The sequence below is a fragment of the Muntiacus reevesi genome, chromosome 4 (genome assembly GCF_963930625.1).
Source record: "Muntiacus reevesi chromosome 4, mMunRee1.1, whole genome shotgun sequence".
NCBI lineage: Eukaryota > Metazoa > Chordata > Mammalia > Artiodactyla > Cervidae > Muntiacus > Muntiacus reevesi.
Genome location: NC_089252.1, coordinates 77,983,201 through 78,004,541, shown reverse-complemented (window position 1 = coordinate 78,004,541; position 21,341 = coordinate 77,983,201).

Here is a 21,341-nt window from a genome sequence, read left to right as displayed (position 1 = left end):
AGAAACTTGCCTAGTATCTACAGGCACCAGTAAGCCAAGTGCTTTCTTGCTCAGAAGTCCTGGTACAACTGAGGTTCTGTAAGGAAATGAGCAGGGAAGAAGAAGCGTCATTTCTGAAAAGAAGAGGACAAGACATGTTACTTTATTTCACAGGAAACAATCCTTAGGGGAGTCGACTCTGGTTCCTGTGTCTGCTCTTCATTTCATCCTGAACTACTGACCATGCGTACGAAGTGAAGAATCTGCCATATGTGAATAATGATAAGAAGAAACAAACACATACTACAAATGCTCTAACCACAGAAGTAAAGTGGGCTGTTCAGAATTGTCAAACTTAGCAAAAGACCACCAAAAACAAAAACAGGACCTTCCAAGAAAACTCTGAAAGCACAAATTTTCTAGAAACGCACTCACCCTCAAGCATAGAGAACATGACTTTAGAAACATTAGAGTCACACATGATGGGCTTCACATGTACAACCCTACTGAACCCTCTAAACAATCCTGTTCGAGAGATGCTATTTTCAGAAAGGAATTATTCTCCCATTTCACAGATGACGAAACTGACATCAGAGGGTAGACACCTCACCCCCAAATCACTTAGCTAATAGGTTCTAGAGAAGGTTGCAGATTTATGAACATGGAAGCACCAGCTCATTTCTATGTCCTAAAGTTTGTAAGAGGTTTGACCTAGACTCACAAGCAATGGGAAGTTGTCCCCCAAACCATAAACCTAACAATTCTATTTAGTCAACTCTCCACTTGATTCCAAATCCACTCTCTATATCCACCTACATGCCTTTCATTTTCACAGAAATAGTTGATGGTTTGGAACTGACATAAGGCCACTGATTGTATCTCATGCCTGGTTTAATCTTATTTAAACTTAAAAATTCTGGGTTTTTCATTCCTATTTTTTGTTTTCCCTTCACTGCTTCCACTGACAGAGGAAGCATTTGAGTTATTCCAACCAATAATTTGGGAATCAAAAAATTCTATAACCACCATTTTTTGACAAAGCGATTTTTGATGAGACCAAAGTAATCATTAAAAGAAAGTTAATTTATGGGAGTTTGCTTGACGTCTTAGTAATTAGCATTTTTTCTTTCTCCTTGAAAATGTATAATGAGCGTTAAGTGTCAATAGTTAACTGTAAAAGAAAAAGGCTCAAATATCATTTTGCAGTCATTTTATGGAGCTGATTTCCCTCCACTAACAGGGCACTGGCATTAGAAGACATAGTAAAGATTTATGGACTTCATCTCCATTACTGTAAATAACTCTGTCGAACAAAGCTGCACTTCTACGAGGCATTAGAAGGTCACTTGCTAAGAAGGTTGAATCTCTGGCCAAGTTCTGAGATGTTTCATCTACCTGAAGCGTTCAGAGCATGATCATTCTACTATTCTCTATAAAGTCCTCACTTAGTGTCAGGGTCTATGCCAGACGCTGGGCGTTCATTGCCTCAATATTTAAAGGGTGTGAAGTATCTGCAAGGAACTTCTATGACAGGCACTAGGGATGGAGAGGGAGGGACTGTCCTAAAGAACTTGACCGGCTTTTGTCCCTAGTTTCCAAGAGGGAACCTCTAAACCCTTTGATTTTCCCAAGTGAGAGGAATGTCTTTGTTACTTGTGGACAGTCCCTTGGACCACCCCTGACTTGAAGCTAGCAAGATGACATGAAGTGGCCCCTGGGTAGTTTAAGCTAACACAGTGATTTAGCAATCAAAACCCTCTCATATCTCACCCTGTGTCTCTTCTTTTAGCTCCTCCCAATTTCTATCCTTTTACTATTAAAAAAAAAAAAAACTGCAATAGGGAGTATGGCACTTTCCTGAATTCTATGAATCATTCAGATAATTTTCAAACCTGAGGATACAGAAGGAGTTCCCAAATTTTGTAGCTAGTAGGTCAGAAGTGAGAGTGCCCTGGGGAACCCAAACTTGCAGCTGATGTCTAAAGCCGGGGGGGGGGCACCATTTGAGGGGACTGTACCCTTAATCTGTGAGGTATGACCTAACTCAGGGCAGGTGAGTCACTGAAGAAGTGAACAAGAAAAAGCCCTTATCTCCATGGGTCGTGTATCCTCCTGGACAAAGAAGGGACAGAGAGCAGTAATCAGGATTTCATCCAGGGAGACACGCCCTAAACGTTAGGGGGGTTAATGCAAGGGGAGAGAGGCTGGCGGAAGGAGGCAAGAGTGTCGGGGCAGGCCTTTCTCACCTCAGAGTGGAGATTCAAAGAAGAAGAAGGAAAAATTCTGGAGGATGAAGACCTGACCTTGCCCTTGTTTGATTATCATCAAGAAGGACAATCCAGAAAAAAAAAAGCAAGTCAAAATCAGCTACTGACAGATTCTGCTTCCCCAAAGAGCTCCGTGTAGAATACTGACCGTGAAGTAAATCTTCCGCTACTTGAGTTACACTTTCCCCATTGATCGCCTTCATAAAATCACGGACAGGGCATCACGGAAGTTCCGTGACAGTGACAGTCTGTACACACCCAAGAAACCTTAAGTCAGAATGACATATAGATGAAACCAGTGTCCTGACAGCTGTCAAGAACCCCTTTGCCCTTAATCAGCTGACACAAGCTCTAATGCACTCTGACCCAGGGATTCTCAAACTTTACTGTGAAAAGGAATTAACTGGGAATCTTGTCAAAATGAAGACTCTGATTCTGTAGGTCTGGGACAAGAGAAGAGTCAGCATTTCTAATAAGCTCCCGGGGAGTTGTTGATATCATGGGTCTCACTTAAAGTATGAAATTCTAGCTCAGCACTAATCCAACAGAAAGGAAAAGGGAGTTAGAAATGCAAGCCAAATATGTAATTTTACATTTTCTGGTAGCTACATTAAAAAAAAAAAAAAACAACCTAATAATAATCTTTTGAAATACAAACATTTTAAACTAGTATATTCTAATAACTATCACTTTAAAATCAACAGAAAAATGATACTGAGGTATTCTCAATCTCATATTTGCACTAAGTCTGCAAAATCCAATGTGCCTTTTACATTTAGTGCCTCTCAATTTGAAGTAACCATATTTCCATTGTGCAGTAGCTCTCATGGGCTGTCCTACCACACTAGTCAATGCAGTGATAGGAGTACAGCTCTAGCTAGGGAGGAATCTGAGAACTAAAGCACTGCATTCACAAAATGCAAACCTTTGTTGTTGTTGAAGTAATTCGACTTCAGCATTTTACTTCTTACAAGCAACTTTTAGAACTGGTAACAACTGTGCTATTTTTTAGCCTCCTTTGTAAATTGATTCCCCCATTATTTATTCATATGTATGATTATTATACATATACAGATATGAATTATATATGTGACATGTGTGACTATATAATGACATATAGAGTAAGTCCCTTACATAGGAACCTTCAAGTTGTGAACTTTCAAAGGTGTGGATGTGAGTGCCAGCATCTGTGTGCCAGCTGTTGCCCTGTATTACTGTACTTTTCAAGGTACTGGACTGTAAGATTAACAACATTTTTATTTGTTTTTTTATATACATAGTACTTGGGTAAAAAGTATTATAAACCTATCACAATATAGCACTCTATAGCTGATTGTATTAGTTGGGTACCTAGGCTAACTTTGTTGAACTTATGAACAAATTGGACTTATGGACAGACTCTTGGAATGGAACTCATTTGTATGAGGAGCACTGAACTATATATATGATATGTGCATATATATCACATATATATTACATACATGTATTATATATATATATAGCTTAAGACATAGATACAGATGAAGGTGTAGATGTAGACACAGCATTAGAGATTGATACATAGAACTAGACACCTGAGAACAGCAGCTGTTATTCAAAGAATTGTTACATTAGTTCCTTATTGGTACAGAGTAGGTACCCAGCTAAGCAGGGTAGCTGGACACAAGAAATGGATTTTTTCCCCTCTAACTTAATTCTCCTGATCACTAGCTTATATTGGGCCAAGTGAGCAGGTGATCACACAAATCACCTAGCTTCCCAGTAATGCTGTTAGCATCTTTCATCCAAGTCTCCCAAGCATATTAGGAGCACAGCAAAAGCTCTGAAATGCCCTGCAACTCAAACAGCCCCAATTTACAAACAAACTGTTAAGGCAGCCGTTGGCAGCACGATTCGTTTCCAATCTCAGGCCGCATTCCAGTGGACTAGGAGTAATCAGAAGCCAGCCCTTCGGGCACCATCTGCCATTACTCTGACTTCCTGTGGACACCAAATTTTCTCCCTTGGATTGATTTTTTCTCAGTCACCTAAAGCAATGCTCTAGTGAAGAATGATGTTGGCCAGAAAGAAGAAAATGAGCTGTTATGATCATTAAAATAGTGATTTTTTTCAGATAAAGTCATGGTTGTAAGTAGGTATCCTTGTACACTGGGAATTATTGATTATTCCAACAAGAGAAAATAAGGTTACAATCCAAGGTAATTAGGCCTAGACCAAAATAGTAATAATCTGTTTTATAGACAGAAGGCAAAGTAGCTTTTTTTACCTGAATTGCTAGGAGTGGAAGAAAATCTCCAATAGTATAGACAGGCTTCATTACCCAGGAGACTAGTATTCTTAACTGCCTGGTGTTCCATTGATGTGTTGTTCACAGGTCTTTAGTCAGACTCAGGCATAAATGTAATTTTATTATTAACTCTGAATTATTCTGAGTGCTTACCTTGATAGTTGTCACAATAAGAACTTCCAGATATGTTACCACTGAATCCTCAAAATAATACTAGAACGTACAAACTGTTACTAGTCCCATTTTACAGATGAGGGAAATTAATGAACATGTCTAAGATCACAGATAGGAAGCGTGACAAATAGGGCTTGAACTCAGTCCAATCTAACTTCAGATTTATCATGCTATTACCCACTAGCTTATACTACCCTTTTCAGTTCTAAAAAGTCCTAATGGTTAAATTTTTTTTCCATATAATAAAGCATAATCCGACTCTCTTAATTTCCATTTTTGGTACCAGCTCAGAACTTTTGGTCCAAATAAAACCAATTTAACTCCTTGCCTAACTTCTGTCTGGGTACAATTGTGCTGTCTCTGAAACACCTCTCTTCCCTGAGTTAACAGATCCTAGCACCCTCCCACTGCTTTTTAAATCTTAGAGGTCCCCATCCCTTTGTGTTGTCAAGGATTCATCTTCTATAGAGTTCCCATTATATTGGAATTAGTCCTTTAATATAAGCTGGTATGTTGGAAGAAGAGGGTGAATTTATGATTGGGTTACTTGTAGGTATCATGTAGTCATAGACACCATCAGGGAGCAAAGCATTGGTTCCTCATTTGGGAAAACACAGACTTTGTGTTCTTCATTCTTCTTCCAACAACAATAACAACTCAGATAGTAGATGCTCTGGTAAAAGAAAGCATCAGGTGGTACCAAGAAGGAAGAGGAAGCAAAGACTATCAACTCATGGGACAGGTGAAGAATTAAGTGTGGCAGTCCGGAAAAAAACAGCCCTTGCTCTCCACCCCTTCCCTCTTCTTTGCAAAGTGTATCTGCAGTTCTTCCAATGAAAAGATAGAATCTAACCGCCTTCTCCTTGAAGATGGGCTGATACTGTCATCAGTTTCAGTCAAAACAACAGGAGGGAAATGACACTGTACCAGTTCTGAGGCTGAGCCTGAAGAAACCTGCAAGCTTTCACTCAGTCTCTTTGAAAGCTGACCAGCTGCCATGTGAAAACTGCCAGCGAGGACACAAGAGACTACACTGAATAGAGGTGAGCTGTCAGGAATGAACTTCTCTGAGATGAGGCAGCCCCCAGGCAACCCAACAGTTGATCACAAGCACATGAGTAAGACCAACGAGACCAAAATAAACACTCAGCTAAAGCTAACCCATATTGCTAACCTGCACAGTCATGGATTAAACAAACAGATGTTGTTTTTAAAGTGATCATGGACCTGTGCTCAATCTTACGTGGTAGCCTGGATGGGAAGGGAGTTTGGGGGAGAATGCATGCACAAATACATACGTTGTTAATGGGTTATACTCCAGTACAAAATGAAAAGTTTAAGATAAAGTAAATTAGAAAAAAAAAAAGTTTTAGGGTTGTTTGTTTCACAGTAAAAGCTCAATGACAACACCATATCTGTAGCTAAAGCATAATATCCTTAAGGAACTATTAATATATGCAGTATCTACCTATAAACAATAAAACACAAAGTAGTAGAACTGGAAAACAACATCGCAAACATCTTTTTTAAAAAGCAACGTAAAATATATGACTAGTATTATTACATTTGTTAGCAAATATCTAAGACGATGGTGACAACAGGCCGCATGGGCCAAGAGAGAATTTATTTTTCCTTAAAGACCACCCAAGTAGTCATGGACCAAAAAGAAATTGTTAGTCGCTCAGTCGTGTCTCTTTGTGACGCCCATGAACTGTAGGCCACCAGGCTCCTCCGTCCATGGGATTCTCCAGGCAAGAATACTGGAGTGGGGTGCCACGCCCTACCCCAGGGGATCTTTCCAACCCAGGGATCAAACCCAGGTCTCCTGCATTGTAGGCAGATTCTTCACCATGTGAGCCACTGAGGAAGTCCTGCCATGGACCAAACCATTATCTCAATCAATCATTCCAGTTAGTATAATTCTTATACTTAAGCAGGTCCAAGTGGCCCCTTTTCTAGTATTTACTGACACCAAGGCATGGAATTCTGCCTTATGCTTACTCTGCCCTCGTGTCCTGGTCAGTTGTTTAAAGTCGAGAAAGTCCCTAACACAAAAGAAGCATCAAAGACATTAAAATAAATGCTAACCTTCCCCTTTGTCCTCATTAACACAGGCTGAGTTCTGTCATCTATCACCCTTGAAAATTCTCTGGTGGGTCTTCCAGATCTGTGTTCCCCCCCCCTTCTGAAGGCTATTCTGAATCTCTTTTGTATGTAACACTTACTCCATTGGTTCCCAACCTGAAAGATCAAAATGAGGGAATGAAAATGGACCCAGTTATTCTAAATTAATTGCTGGTGGGGACAGAACACTTTCCATCACATTATAGATTCAGAGGAACTCAATTCCCAGTTGTATTTTCTGAGATTCACAGCACTTCATGCACTTGTCAATCTTCTTCACTCTTGAGAGGACACAGTGGCAGTCTTTGGTAAGAATATTAAGGGATATTAATCAGAAATCAAGCCAATTTAATATATCATTTGCTAAACTGTAACGATTTGGTAATAACTGCTGGCAAATTTTAATTTGTACATTATTAAAAGTATGTCTGTTTCAGGCACCACAGTTACACTGGTTAGAGCAGGAACTCTCTAATTAGACAATCTCTGTGGGAATACCGACCTTACCACTTATAAGCTCTTTGCCCTTGATCAAGTTCATTGAAACCTCTATGCCTGAGTTTCCATACCTTAAAAGTAAGGCTAATAATACTTTTCCAACAGTTCATATGAGGATTAAATGAGTCACCAAATTTCTCTGAATTTAATATATTTGAGACACTGTTATTTTATATATCAACAGGAAAAAAAATGAGAGTGAAATACACACTAATTTTGGAGAAGTTAAATGTGGGAAGGGAAAGAATTGATGAGATCTAATAACACTTGGCAACCAGGAGTTCATGATGTGAGCCACAGTCAGCTCCCAGTCTTGTTTTTGCTGACTGTATAGAGCTTCTCCATCTTTGTCTGCAAAGAATATAATCAATCTGATTTCTGGTGATGTCCATGTGTAGAGTATTAAAAAGCAGATACATTACTTTGCCAACCAAAGTCCATCTAGTTAAGGCTATGGTTTTTCCAGTGGTCATGTATGGATGTGAGAGTTGCACTATAATGAAAACTGATCGCTGAAGAATTGATGCTTTTGAACTGTGGTGTTGGAGAAGACTCTTTAGAGTCCCCTGGACTGCAAGGAGGTCCAACCAGTCCATCCTAAGGGAGATCAGTCCTGAATATTCACTGGAAGGACTCATGCTGAAGCTGAAACTCCAATACTTTGGCCACCTGATGCGAAGAGCTGACTCATTGGAAAAGACCCTGATGCTGGGAAAGATTGAAGGTGGGAGAGAAAGGGATGACAGAGGATGAGATGGTTGGATGGCATTACCAACTCAATGGACATGAGTTTGAGCAAGCTCTGGGAGTTGGTGATGGACAGGGAAGCCTGGCATGCTGCAGTCCATGGGCTTGCAAAGAGTTGGACATGATTGAACAACTGAACTGAAATGACACTGAACAACTATATAACCTTTCTAGCCTTGGTTTCCTCATGAATAAAAAATAGGGAACAGTAAATGCCCAGGTTGTAGGTTCTGATCATAAGATGTGTCACACAGCAAGCACTCAGTAAATATTAGGCTATGGTAATTCTGGAATTAATAACCTCTCCCTCCCACACTATCACCATGCTGTGTTGGAGTAAGTTCTTTTCTTGTCTACTGTAATTTCTATAAAAACCACTGGGAGCAATAATTATAATCTAATAAAGTTCTTACCACAGTGCCTGGCACACAGAGGCTGCTCAATAAATTGTAGCTCTCTTACAAAGAGAACAGAGTACTCTGAGGATTCATCTGAACAGCGAAAGTCGCCTTTCCCTTCATCCTGCTTTCTCTGAGAATGAACCTTACTGAGATGAGGATAAATTTTATGATAATTACTATAACATGCTTTTCACCTAAATGCAGCATCATCAGTTCTATCTAGGACACTTGCCAGAGCTGCTCTTTCAATTAGTATTGTATATATTGAACATGAACTCAGGAAGGATGGGGGCGGGGGTCAGGATAAAAGTATTTCAATAGACTTCTGGAGCAGGGGGAGGCACTCCATGGTAAGCATCCTACTCATGTTGGGGGCTGTATGGCCTTATCCATTTCTACCCCTACAAAATGAATTAGATAATACAACCTACTTATTTCACAGATAAATTGAAATAAATTTATTTCACAGATAAATTGAAATTGGGACTCTGAGGGTTTAAGTAATCTATTTAGAGTCAATTTAAAGGGGCAATGGGGACTTCCCTGGTCATCCAATGGTTAAGATTTCACCTTCTAATACAGGGGGCACAGGTCTGATCCCTGGTCAGGGAGCTAAGATCACATATGCCTCAGGACCAAGAAACCAAAACATAAAACAGAAGCAATATTGTAACAAACTCAATAAAGACTTGTGAAATGATCTACATCAAAAAATCATACAAACATTAAAAATGGTGCAATGTATGAACCCCAAAGATGAAGCCACCTCCATGGCAGGTGGAACTGTTGTCCCACGTTTTCCTTTCCTTGCCTAATTGTTCACATTTAACTTGTTTGAGCTTCAGGTTCTTCTATAACATTATGTTATTAAATTAAAAGACACTTACTCCCTGGAAGGAAAGTGAGGACCAACCTAGACAGCATATTAAAAAGCAGAGATTTTGGCAAAATTGTTGGCAGAGATTGTTGGCAAAAAATACTTTGCCAACAAAGGTCCGTCTAGTCAAGGCTATGGTTTCTCCAGAGGTCATGTATGGATGTGAGAGTTGGACTGTGAAGAAAGCTGAGTGCCAAAAAATTGATGCTTTTGAACTGTGGTGTTGGAGAAGACTCTTGAGAGTCCCTTGGGCTGCAAGGAGGTTCAACCAGTCCATCCTAAAGGAGATCAGTCCTGGGTGTTCATTGGAAGGACTGATGCCGAAGCTGAAACTCCAATACTCTGGCCACCTCATTCAAAGAGTTGACTCATTGGAAAAGACCCTGATGCTGGGAGGGATTGGGAGCAGGAGGAGAAGGGAACAACAGAAGATGAGATGGCTGGATGGCATCACCGACTCCATGGACATGAGTTTGAGTAAACTCCAGGAGTTGATGATGGACGGGGAGGCCTGGCATGCTGCGATTCATGGGGTTGCAAAGAGTTGGACACAACTGAGCGACTGAACTGACTGACTGACTGATAACATTATGGGAGTGCAAAGGATCAGTGTAGGAATCTTCTAGCCTGATGTTCAGAGAGCCTCTGAAAAAATACAGTATGAGTAACTATCAAATATTTCATGCATCCCTCAATGCTCTATGTCAAGCAACTTATAAAGAAGTGAAGGGAAAACTTCAGAAGCTAAGTTGAAGTCAGGAAGTCTGTCCTGTGAGGACAAGCAGGAAAGATTAAGGCTCTGGGACTGAGGTTTATACAATTACGAACAATTAAGATTTTCTAAACCCTTGTATATGGAGAGCAGATGGCCTACCCATGTATGATGGGGTCATTTTTGCGCCATGCAGAATAAAGCGCATGACGCTTCCTCCAGCAGTGAAAACACAGGGCTAATCCTGCATATACTAAACTCCCATTACGTGCCAGGCCATGCTGGGTGCTCTGTATAAACCATTTTATTAGTTCTCATAACCTGTAAAGAAGATTTGATGTTCATTTTATGGATGAGAAAATCAAGACTTATGAACAGTCAATATTATGCCTAAGCTTATACAACAAATCAATGGTAAAGTCTGGGTTTCAGCCCAGGTTTTGAATATTCAATTTGGTGCTAATACTAGCTTGAGGGGGGTTGGATTAGAATTCTCTAGTGTGCTCCTATTAGCAGAGTTTGTCAGAATTTTTGTGTGTGTGTGTAACTTTGGGCAAAGCTGGGTTAAAATGAGACAGGCTTTTTCATTGTGGAACTTATCACAAGCTCTGTTAAATTTCAGGAGTGGAATACAGCACGTATCATTTCCCAAATGGAATTTGTTTTTCAAGACACATTTCTTCGGCTATTGTTCTACACTACAAGTTTGGGGAAGCACTGACAAGATATATTCCCAGATGAACTATGTATTATGGATAAACACAGAAGTTATTTAAGAGCATTTATTTAGGAAGAATTATAAGGGACACACATCCTGAGTACTGATTTAAGAGATGATTAAATGAAAAAAAAAAAATACAACTTAGATGAAATATAGTAAATTTGACAGTATAAATACAGCATTTTAAATAGTTATTAGGTGTAAGAAACTATTTAGAAATTGTCCCAATATTTTTTGATTGATGCAATATATGACTTAATAATATAATGACATTGTAGACTGGCTGGTGTTTTTGTTTATGTCCTAGTGTGCTGTAACATATGTGTATGCTCAGTCGCGTCTGACTCCTTATGACCTCAAGGACTGCAGCTTTCCAAGATCCTCTATCCATGAGATTTTTCAGGCAGTTTCATAAAAATACCTAATACAAGATGTCCTGAAGACTGTATACATTCTATCGGTTATACACTTCTTTTTTTTTTAAACAGTTGTACAAGGTGGGAGGGGGGTTTAGGATGGGGAACACATGTAAATCCATGGCTGATTCATGTCAATGTATGGCAAAAACCACTACAATATTGTAAAGTAATTAGCCTCCAACTAATAAAAATAATTGGGAGAAAAAAAAAAAAAAGAATGAACTGTGGTGTTGGAAAAGACTCTTGAGAGTCCCTTGGACAGTAAGGATATCAAACCAGGCAATCCTAAAGGAACTCAGTCCTGAATATTCATTGGAAGGACTGAGGCTGAAGCTGAAGCTCCAATACTTTGGCTTACACATTGGAAAAGACCCTAATGCGGGGAAAGATTGAAGGTAGGAGGAGAAGGGGATGACAGAGGATGAGATGGTTGGATGGCATCACTGACTCGATGGACATGAGGTTGAGCAAGCTCTGGGAGTTGGTGATGGACAGGGAGGCCTGGTGTGCTGCAGTCCATGGGGTCATAAAAAGTCAGACATGACTCAGTAAATGATCTGAAGAATGTACTTGTTTTTCTGTAAAATCAAAATATAATTTCAGGCTTCCTTGTTGCCCCAGTGGTAAAGAATCCACCTGCCAGTGCAGGAGACAGAGGTTCGATCTCTGACCCTGGAAGATTTCACATGCCATGGAGCACCACATGCTGTGTATCACAACTGAGCCTGTACTCTAGAGCCTGGGAATCGAAATTACTGAGCCCATGTGTCCTAAAGCCCATGCTCTGCAACAGGAGAATCTTCTGTAGTGAAAAACCCATGCACTGCAACCAGAGAGTAAGCCCCTGCTCGCTGCAACTAGAGGAAAGTTCATGCAGAAATGAAGACTCAGCACAGCCCCAAAAATAAATAAATAAAATTATTTTAAAACAACAACAACAAAAACAGTTGTACACACTCACATTTGCTAACTTGCTGGCCCCACATCCTACTTTCACTTTAGCAATTTCATATTTATGTGGGTTTGGATTGAAGTTATAGCATGAGATACATCACTGCTACCTTTATAAACAAAAGATCGATACCAGCTCAGCTGTCAGCCCCATTGTTCAATCTGTCCCTTATCTATCAGACTACAGTTTATAGCGGCAGACTAAGTAATTACAATTCTTCATAGCTCTACAAACTTCCTCTGACATCAACATGATTATTTCCTGGGAAGCTGTAACTTTAAACATTTCTCTGAACTTCAAACTGCATGAATCAGCAACTTGCATTCAAGATTTGAAGTGTCAGCAAATCCTCCTTTAAAACTGGATATTTCCTGGAACACTTGGCTTAAAAAAAAAAGTCATGTGGTTCTCCAAAATCTTCATAGAGGCCTTTGTGGATATTTTTAAGCACAAGGCTCTCTATAATTACTTGAAAAGATTTCTAAAATCTCTCAACTGATCAGGAGTCATGATTAAATGGCTAAAAAACAAGAGAAAAACAACACATGGCTAAAAATGTAAACAATAAAATACAGTAAAATAAAATATTCACAAGAGATTCATATATTGGAGCTACTATTGTTGTTGTTCAGGTGACTGACTCTTTATGAATCCCTGAACTATAGAATACTGGGCTTCCCTGTCCTTCACTATGTCCCTGAGTTTGCTCAAACCCATGTCCATTGAGTCAGTGAGGACATCCAAACATTTCATCCTCTGTCGCCCTCTTCTCCTCTTGCCCTCAGTTTTTCCCAGCATCAGAACCTTTGCCAATGAGTCAGTTCTTCACATCAGGTGGCTGAAGTATTGGAGCTTCAGAGATTTTAAAGTAACTGTTAGCCCATAACAGTAGATGATATGATAAAAAGGATTTCAGAAGGTAATTGGAATTTATTAAAAAGAATAAAAAGGAAATCATGAAACTGAAAAATACCAATAAATGGAATTAGAAAAAAATAGTAAAGCTGAAGAGAGAATTTTTAAGTTGAGAATTTGGTCAGTCAAAAATACAAAAACTAATGCAGAGATATTTTAAAAAGACAAGAAAAAAATTGCAAACAATGTGACTGACACGGGATTAATCTCCAAAATTTACAAAAAGCTGGAGAGGACTCTTGAGAGTCCCCTGGACAGCAAGGAGATCAAACCAATCAATCCTAAAGGAAATCAGCCATGAATACTCACTGAAAGGACTGATGCTGAAGCTTAATCTCCAATACTTTGGCCACCAGATATAAAGATGCAAAGAATCGACTCACTGGAAAAGACCCTGATGCTGGGAAAGATTGAGGGCAGTAGGAGAAGAGGATGACAAAGGACAAGATGGTTGAATGACATCATGAACTCAATGGATATGAGTTTGAATAAACTCCAGGAGATGGTGAAGGACAGGACAGGGAAGCCTGGAGTGCTGCAGTCCATGGGGTCACAAAGAGTTGGACACAACTGAGTGACTGATCAACAATAACATGTAGCTCAATATTAAAAAATTAATAAAAATTTAAAAAATTAGAAGATCTAAATACACATTTCTCCAAAGAAGACATACAGATGGTCAAGAGGCACATGAAAAGATACTCAATTATGCTAATTATTAAAGAAATGAAAATCAAAACTACAATGAGATCATCATCTCATACTAGTCAGGACGGTCATCACCAAAAAAACCTAAGAATAAAAAATAATGGAGAAGGTATGGAGAAAAAGAAACCATCCTACACAGTTAGAAGGAAAGTAAATTGGTATCAGTTCAGTTCAATCGCTCAGCTGTGTCCAACTCTTTGTGACCATGAATCGCAGTACACCAGGCCTCCCTGTCCATCACCAACTCCCAGAGTTTACTCAAATTCATGCCCATCGAGTCGGTGATGCCATCCAGCCATCTCATTTTCTGTTGTCCCCTTCTCCTCCTGCCCCCAATCCCTCCCAGCATCAGGGTCTTTTCCAGTGAGTCAACTCTTCGCATGAGGTGGCCAAAGTATTGGAGTTTCAGCTTCAGCATCAGTCCTTCTAATGAACACCCAGGACTGATCATTATAGCCACTACATAAAACAGTAAGGAGGTTCCTTAAAAACACTGAAAACAGAGCTACCATATGATTCAGCAATCCTGTTCTTGGGCATATATCAAGAGAAAAACACACGGTATGAAAAGATGTAGGCACTCCAATGTTCACTACAGCACTGCTTACAATAGCCAATACATGGAAGCAACCTAAATGTCCATTGATAGATGAATGGATAAAGATGTTGTGATACACACAATGGAATATTATTCAGCCATGAAAAAGGATTAAATGACATTTGCAACAACATGGATCGACTTGGAGATTATCATACGAAGTGAAGTTAGTCAGATAGAGAAAGGCAAATATGCGATACTGCTTATATGTGGAATCTAAAAAGTACACAAATGAACTTATTTACAAAACAGAAACAGACTCACAGACCGAGAACGAACATGGTTAGCAAGGGGAAAGGTGGTAAGGAAGGGCAGCTAGGGAGTTTGGGGTTGACAAATATACACTTCTATATTTAAAATAAGATGCCTTACTCTAATAAGGTGGAAAAAGAAATACAAGTATTAGCCTGGATTAAAAAAAAAGATATATGGGATTCAGGAAAAAGCTATAATATGTATGTTATTAGAATTATCAGAAATACTGAAAAGAGAAAATGCTGTATAAGCAGTATTGGAAGAGATGAAGACAAGAATCTTTTTTCATAACACAAAGGCATCAAGTCACAAATTCAAGAACTGCTGCAATCGCCAAACTGGACAAACATGCAGAAAACTAACCATGAGTCCTCACAGTAAACATAGAAAACAGAAGAAAAAGAAACAAATCTTAACATTACTCCCAAGGCATTATCATCATAGGAACAACAAAAAAGATAGCTGAATTTTCAACAGAAGTAACAGAAGTCAGAGACAAGGGAATATGTGCAAGGTGGTGAAAGAAAAGAACTGTCCAACTAGAATTCATACTTCACAAAAACATCCTTCAAAAACAGAGGGAGGGGATAAAGATATTCTCAAACAACTAAAAGGAGAGGATTACTCACCAGGAAACCCACACAAAGAGAAAAACCCAGGAATTTTACTAATAGGAAGGGAAGTAAAATCCAAAACCTCTGTAAAAATCTAAATAAACATCAACTGTATAAAACTACTATAGTACATGATGTTTACTACATATACAAATTAAAATGAATAAAATAAAAAGCAACGGAGGTTAAGTGACTTTATTACATTTTCTAGGAAATGGTAAATAAACATACCAATTGACAATTTAATGAGACAAGTACATATACTATGTGTGTGTGTGCTTAGCTGCTCAGTCACGTGTGACTCTTTGCAACCCCGTGGATTTCAGCATGCCAGGCTCCTCTGTCCACGGGATTTTCCAGGCAAGCATACTGAAGCACGTCAGTATTTCCTACTTCAGGAGATCTTCCTGATCTAGGGATCAAACCCACATCTCTCGGATATCCTGCATCAGAAAGTAGATTCTTCACCACTGCACCACCTGGGAACCCCATACAGATTATACTCTATAGAATTATTACTAAAAGAATAACAACCAATGAACAATACGATAGCAAGGGAAAGAGGTAAAATAATAGAAATATACTTAAATATTTTTTTAAAAGAGGAAAGAGGAATATAGAATAGGTGTATAACATTGATAGGCTTCCCTCGTGGCTCAATGGCAAAGAATCATCTGCCAATGCAGGAGATGTGGGTTTGATCCCTGTGTTGGGAAGATCCCCTGGAGAAGGAAATGGCAACCCACTCCAGTATAGTTGCCTGAGAAATGCTATGGACAGAGGAGTCTGGTGGGCTACAGTCCATGGGGTCACAGAGCTAAACACGACTCAACAACTAAACAACAATGGCTAACATTGGTCTGAGGATGCCTTCGGAGAAGGCAGTGGCACCCCACTCCAGTCCTCTTGCCTGGAAAACCCCATGGACGGGGCTGCGGTCCATGGGGTCGCTAAGAGTCGGACACGACTGAGCGACTTCCCTTTCACTGTTCACTTTCATGCATTGGAGAAGGAAATGGCAACCCACTCCAGTGTTCTTGCCTGGAGAGTCCCAGGGATGGGGGAGCCTGGTGGGCTGCCATCTATGGGGTTGCACAGAGTCGGACACGACTGAAGTGACTTAGCAGCAGCAGCTGAGGATGCCTGCCATAAGGGTGGTGTCATCTGCATATCTGAGGTTATTGATATTTCTCCCAGCAATCTTGAGCTTAAACAGGGCATTCCAGGCCAGGGAGATGAGGTAAGCAGGGATTTGGAGCTCAGACATGGAATGAGTATAGAGAATCATAAACAAAGCACTGACTTAGGGTTTAGTGCAAAAGATGATATTGTTGATTCAATCAAGGCAAAATGATGGAAGTCCTTACTCCAAAACTATTGCCTATGATTCTTATTTTATTAATTTCTCACTTTCATAAAGTGCCATTTTTAAGGTCAAGCTGTTTTCTATAAGATTCTGGGTCTAGCAGGCATATCAATCAGTACAACAACATAGAAGTCCACTGTGCATAAATCAATAGAGTATACATATTCTTGAAACATAGAAGGTAGTTGCTCAGCAAATGTGGTATTAAGATGCAGAAATGTCTCATCTGTTAGGACCCCTCTCTAAGGTTGCTATGAAAAATCACTCACATGGGATATTTAAAAGAGATAACATAGTAAGTGTAAATATAATAAGCCCCTGAGTATTAAATGAATGATAAATGACCAACATAAATATTTATTTAAGTTCTCCATAGAGAGTTGGTGAATCATTTATATTTTCCAATGGATCTTCCTAGTTTTGCCCTTTAAGACAACAGAAATGATCTTTGGGAAAAAATACCACTGCACATGAAAGCATTAAAAATTGTTTGTCACAGCAATCTTAATTATGCAATATGACTTCAAATATTTCTGATAAAAACTAACAGATGGCAAAATGTTCTGAACTGCCCATGCTGACACTGCCTCTGAAAGTGTCTTCTGGTACCCACTTCTGAGTACCCCTCACCTCATCCCATTCACCTCTGGAAATGACCATGAATTTTCTCACTTTAGCATTTCTGGAACATTACCCTTTCTTCTGCATCTTATGCTTCATTTATATACTGTTACTATTTACTTTTTCAGGCTTCAACAAATAAGCCTGTTTACTGCATGACTTCTGTCTTCCCTTCAACATGGTTTTTCTACATGTTGGTCTGAGGATGCCTTCGGAGAAGGCAATGGCACCCCACTCCAGTACTCTTGCCTGGAAAATCCCATGGATGGAGGAATCTGGTAGGCGGCGGTCCATGGGGTCGCTAAGAGTTGGGCACGACTCAGCGACGTCACTTTCACTGTTCACTTTCATGCATTGGAGAAGGAAATGGCAACCCACTCCAGTGTTCTTGCCTGGAGAATCCCAGGGATGGAGGAGCCTGGTGGGCTGACGTTGGGGTCGCACAGAGTCAGACATGACTGAAGTGACTTAGCAGCAGCAGCTGAGGATGCCTTAGTCAAATTAATAATGCCAAAGCAAATTAATAATGCTTTCAAAAACAATAGCAGCTAATATGGACAGCTTTACATATACTACATGCTGTGCTCAGTGCTTTAAATATGTAGAGCCTCATTTAAAGCTCATCATCACCCTATAAGGTTGTTTTTGTTTAGTCGCTAAGTCGGATGCGGCTCTTTGCAACCCCATGGATGCAACACAGGCTCTTCTAAAGCCTATTAGCATAAAAGGAAACAGACTTGGTGTTCAAGGACTTAGGCATGGACCTAACAAATGGATGTTCAAGGATTAGATTTTGGTTTTTCAATCAGTTTGTGTTCTTATCTCTGACAAAATAATGCCTTTTGATTCTTTTAAGAGAGTCCTTGAGCCAAAGTCTTTAGGGACTTGCTTAAATAGATTAAAACCACAAATGTCTAACAGTGTTATAGGACATGAATTTGCACAAGAGAACTATCTATTAATAGTAGCTGGGGATGAACGTGGCAATTATTACCATGAGATCCTTTATCCACCATTTATCTAAGTTCTTCACAAATGAGACTTTTTTTTGTCATTCTTTAATCTTATAAATTTCCTGGAGTATAAGAAGGATATTTGTAAATTAGAGATTCTTTATTTCCTGTTACGTACATCTTTTCTGATCCCTTGCAATCCCTTCTGACCAAGCATTTTGCTTGTATATTTAGGGCTTCCACCGGTAAGCCCAGTTTTGCCTTTGCATGTTTTCTGAGCTTTGATCCTATCTCCAGTCATACCAGAAGACTTAAGAAGGCTATGATTTGTGCTCCTATCAAAACTACTCCATTTATTTGGTCTTTCTTAGCTGGCAAGTACTTTTTTCACAAGCAGATAGTTCTAGCAATCCTAGGACATAGTTCACTTGATAAGATCACCACTCCCTCCCAGCAAAATTATTTCCACTGTTAATTTACTTTGTAAAATGTATTTTTGAGAAAGAGCAAAAGAAGCTAGACCCCAGTGCCTTCTAAATTAAAAATATAAGAGAAGGGAACTAATAACGAGCTTGTGCCCTTCACCCTACAGGTACTTGTTAAAGATCTTTGCGTGTATCCTCTCATTTAATCCTCACTACACCCTTTTCAGGCTTCCCTGCTGGCTCAGACGGTAAAGTGTCTGTCTGCAATACAGAGACCCGGGTTCAATTCCTGGTTTGGGAAGATCCCCTGGAGAAGCAAATGGCAGCCCACTCCAGTACTCTTGCCTGGAAAATCCCATGGACGGAAGAGACGGGTAGGATACAGTTCATGGGGTCGCAAAGAGTCAGACACAACTGAGCAACTTCACTTTCACACCCCTCTTAATAGGAGCTTTTAACATATTTATTCACTATGGATTTTGTTTTCTTATTCGTCTTCACATTTACTTCAAAATGTACCTAATTGTATGTATCCCATTGTTCTAGATATTTGAGAACAATTTGGATTCTGATATTTTTCTACTTTTGAGCCTGAGGCCAAAATATGTGTCATAATTCTCTACCTCGGATGTGTGTGTGTGTGTATGCGGATGTGCACATTATTTTTCCGTTAGCCTAAAAAAGTCCTATTTGTTTCTGAAACAAAGATAAAAGGCAATCTGCTCTTATGGACATACTAAGTATTTTTTGGCATCTGAGTATATTCTCACGCTTTTACACAGAGTCGTCCCACGGTAATCTGGAACAGAGAGCAAAGGGGAGGTAGGAGCATAGTTCTGAGCATTTTAAATGCATCCAAAGTAAGGTTCACTGGGACTTCACAGGGGATGCATGCCTCAGAGCAGCTGACAGTTGAAGAATGTGTTCATATTCTGTTTCTGAAAACATAAGCTGTTTCTGGTTTCCATTCGGGGTCATTATGACTGATACCAAAAGGAATAACTGTCAAAAAATCTATCTGTCCATTTCAAACTCATATTCTAACTCAGGATTTGTTGGTCTGTATGGAATCAGAACATCAGTGCTGTCAAATACATGACATGCAGCTAACCTTACAGAAAACTGTTACTTTCTAACCAAGGCAGTCTTACCCCTCCATTCATTGATAGCCTTCGAAAGATATGAGTTCTGATGATAAGAATGTGCAAATGTGCCTTTGGGGGAACCTAGTCTCCAGGACTTTCACATGATTCTAAGAGGATCTGTGATACAAATGAGATTATAAATCACTATTCTGTTTCTTTTCCCAAGCTTCACTGAGATATAATTGACATTTAACACTGTGTATTAATCAAGATTGCTGGGAGAAATATCAATAACCTCAGATATGCAGATGACATCACCCTTATGGCAGAAAGTGAAGAAGAACTAAAGAGCCTCTTGATGAAAGTGAAAGAGGAGAGTGAAAAAGTTGGCTTAAAGCTCAACATTCAGAAAACTAAGATCATGGCATCTGGTCCCATCACTTCATAGAAAATGGGGAAATAGTGGAAACAGTGTCAGGCTTTATCTTTTGGGCTCCAAAATCACTGCAGATGGTAACTGCAGCCATGAAATTAAAAGACACTTACTCCTTGGCAGGAAAGTTATGACCAACCTAGACAGCATATTAAAAAGCAGAGACATTACTTTGTCAACAAAGGTCTGTCTAGTCAAGGCTATGGTTTTTCCAGTAGTCATGTATGTATGTGAGAGTTGGACTATAAAGAAAGCTGAGCTGAAGAAATGATACTTTTGAACTGTGGTGTTGGAGAAGACCTCTGAGAGTCCTTTGGACTGCACAGAGATCCAACCAGTCCATCCTAAAGGAGATCAGTCCTGAATATTCATTGGAAGAAATGATATTGAAGCTGAAACTGCAATACTTTGACCACCTGATGCAAAGAGCTGACTCATTGGAAAAGACCCTGATGCTGGGAAAGATTGAAAGTGGGAGGAGAAAGGGACGACAGAGGAAGAGATGGTTGGATGGCATCACTGACTCAATGGACATGAGTTTGGGGGAACTCCAGGAGTTAGTGATGGACAGGGAGGACTGGCGTGCTGCAGTCTATGGGGTTGCAAAGAGTCAGGCATGACTGAGTAACTGAACTGAACTGAACAGAACACTGGGTAAGTTTAAGGTGCACAGTGTCGATTTGAGATAGAGGTGTGTGTGTGTGTGTGTGTGTGTGTGTGTGTAGCAAATGATTACCAGTCGATTTGAGATAGAGGTGTGTGTGTGTGTGTGTGTGTGTGTGTGTGTGTGTGTGTGTGTGTAGCAAATGATTACCAGTCGATTTGAGATAGAGGTGTGTGTGTGTGTGTGTGTGTAGCAAATGATTACCAGTATAGCCTTAGCTAAAGTCTTCATCATATTCTACAGTTATCAATCCTATGTTGTGATAAGAATATTTAAGACATGCTCACTTAAGAACTTTCAAGCATATATTACAGAATTATTAGCTATAATCATTATGCTGCATATTAGATCCCAGAACATATTCATCTTACAGCTGAAAGCTGGCATCCTATCCAACATCTTCCCATTTCCCCTACCCCAGCCCCTGGAAACCAGAGCTCATCTCTCTCTAAAGCACTATCCTTAAAGGAAAAGGAAGATTATGAATCTCACAATGCCACTGTCAAATAACTTTTCTTCTACTTTTTACAGTGTATCAGTATATGC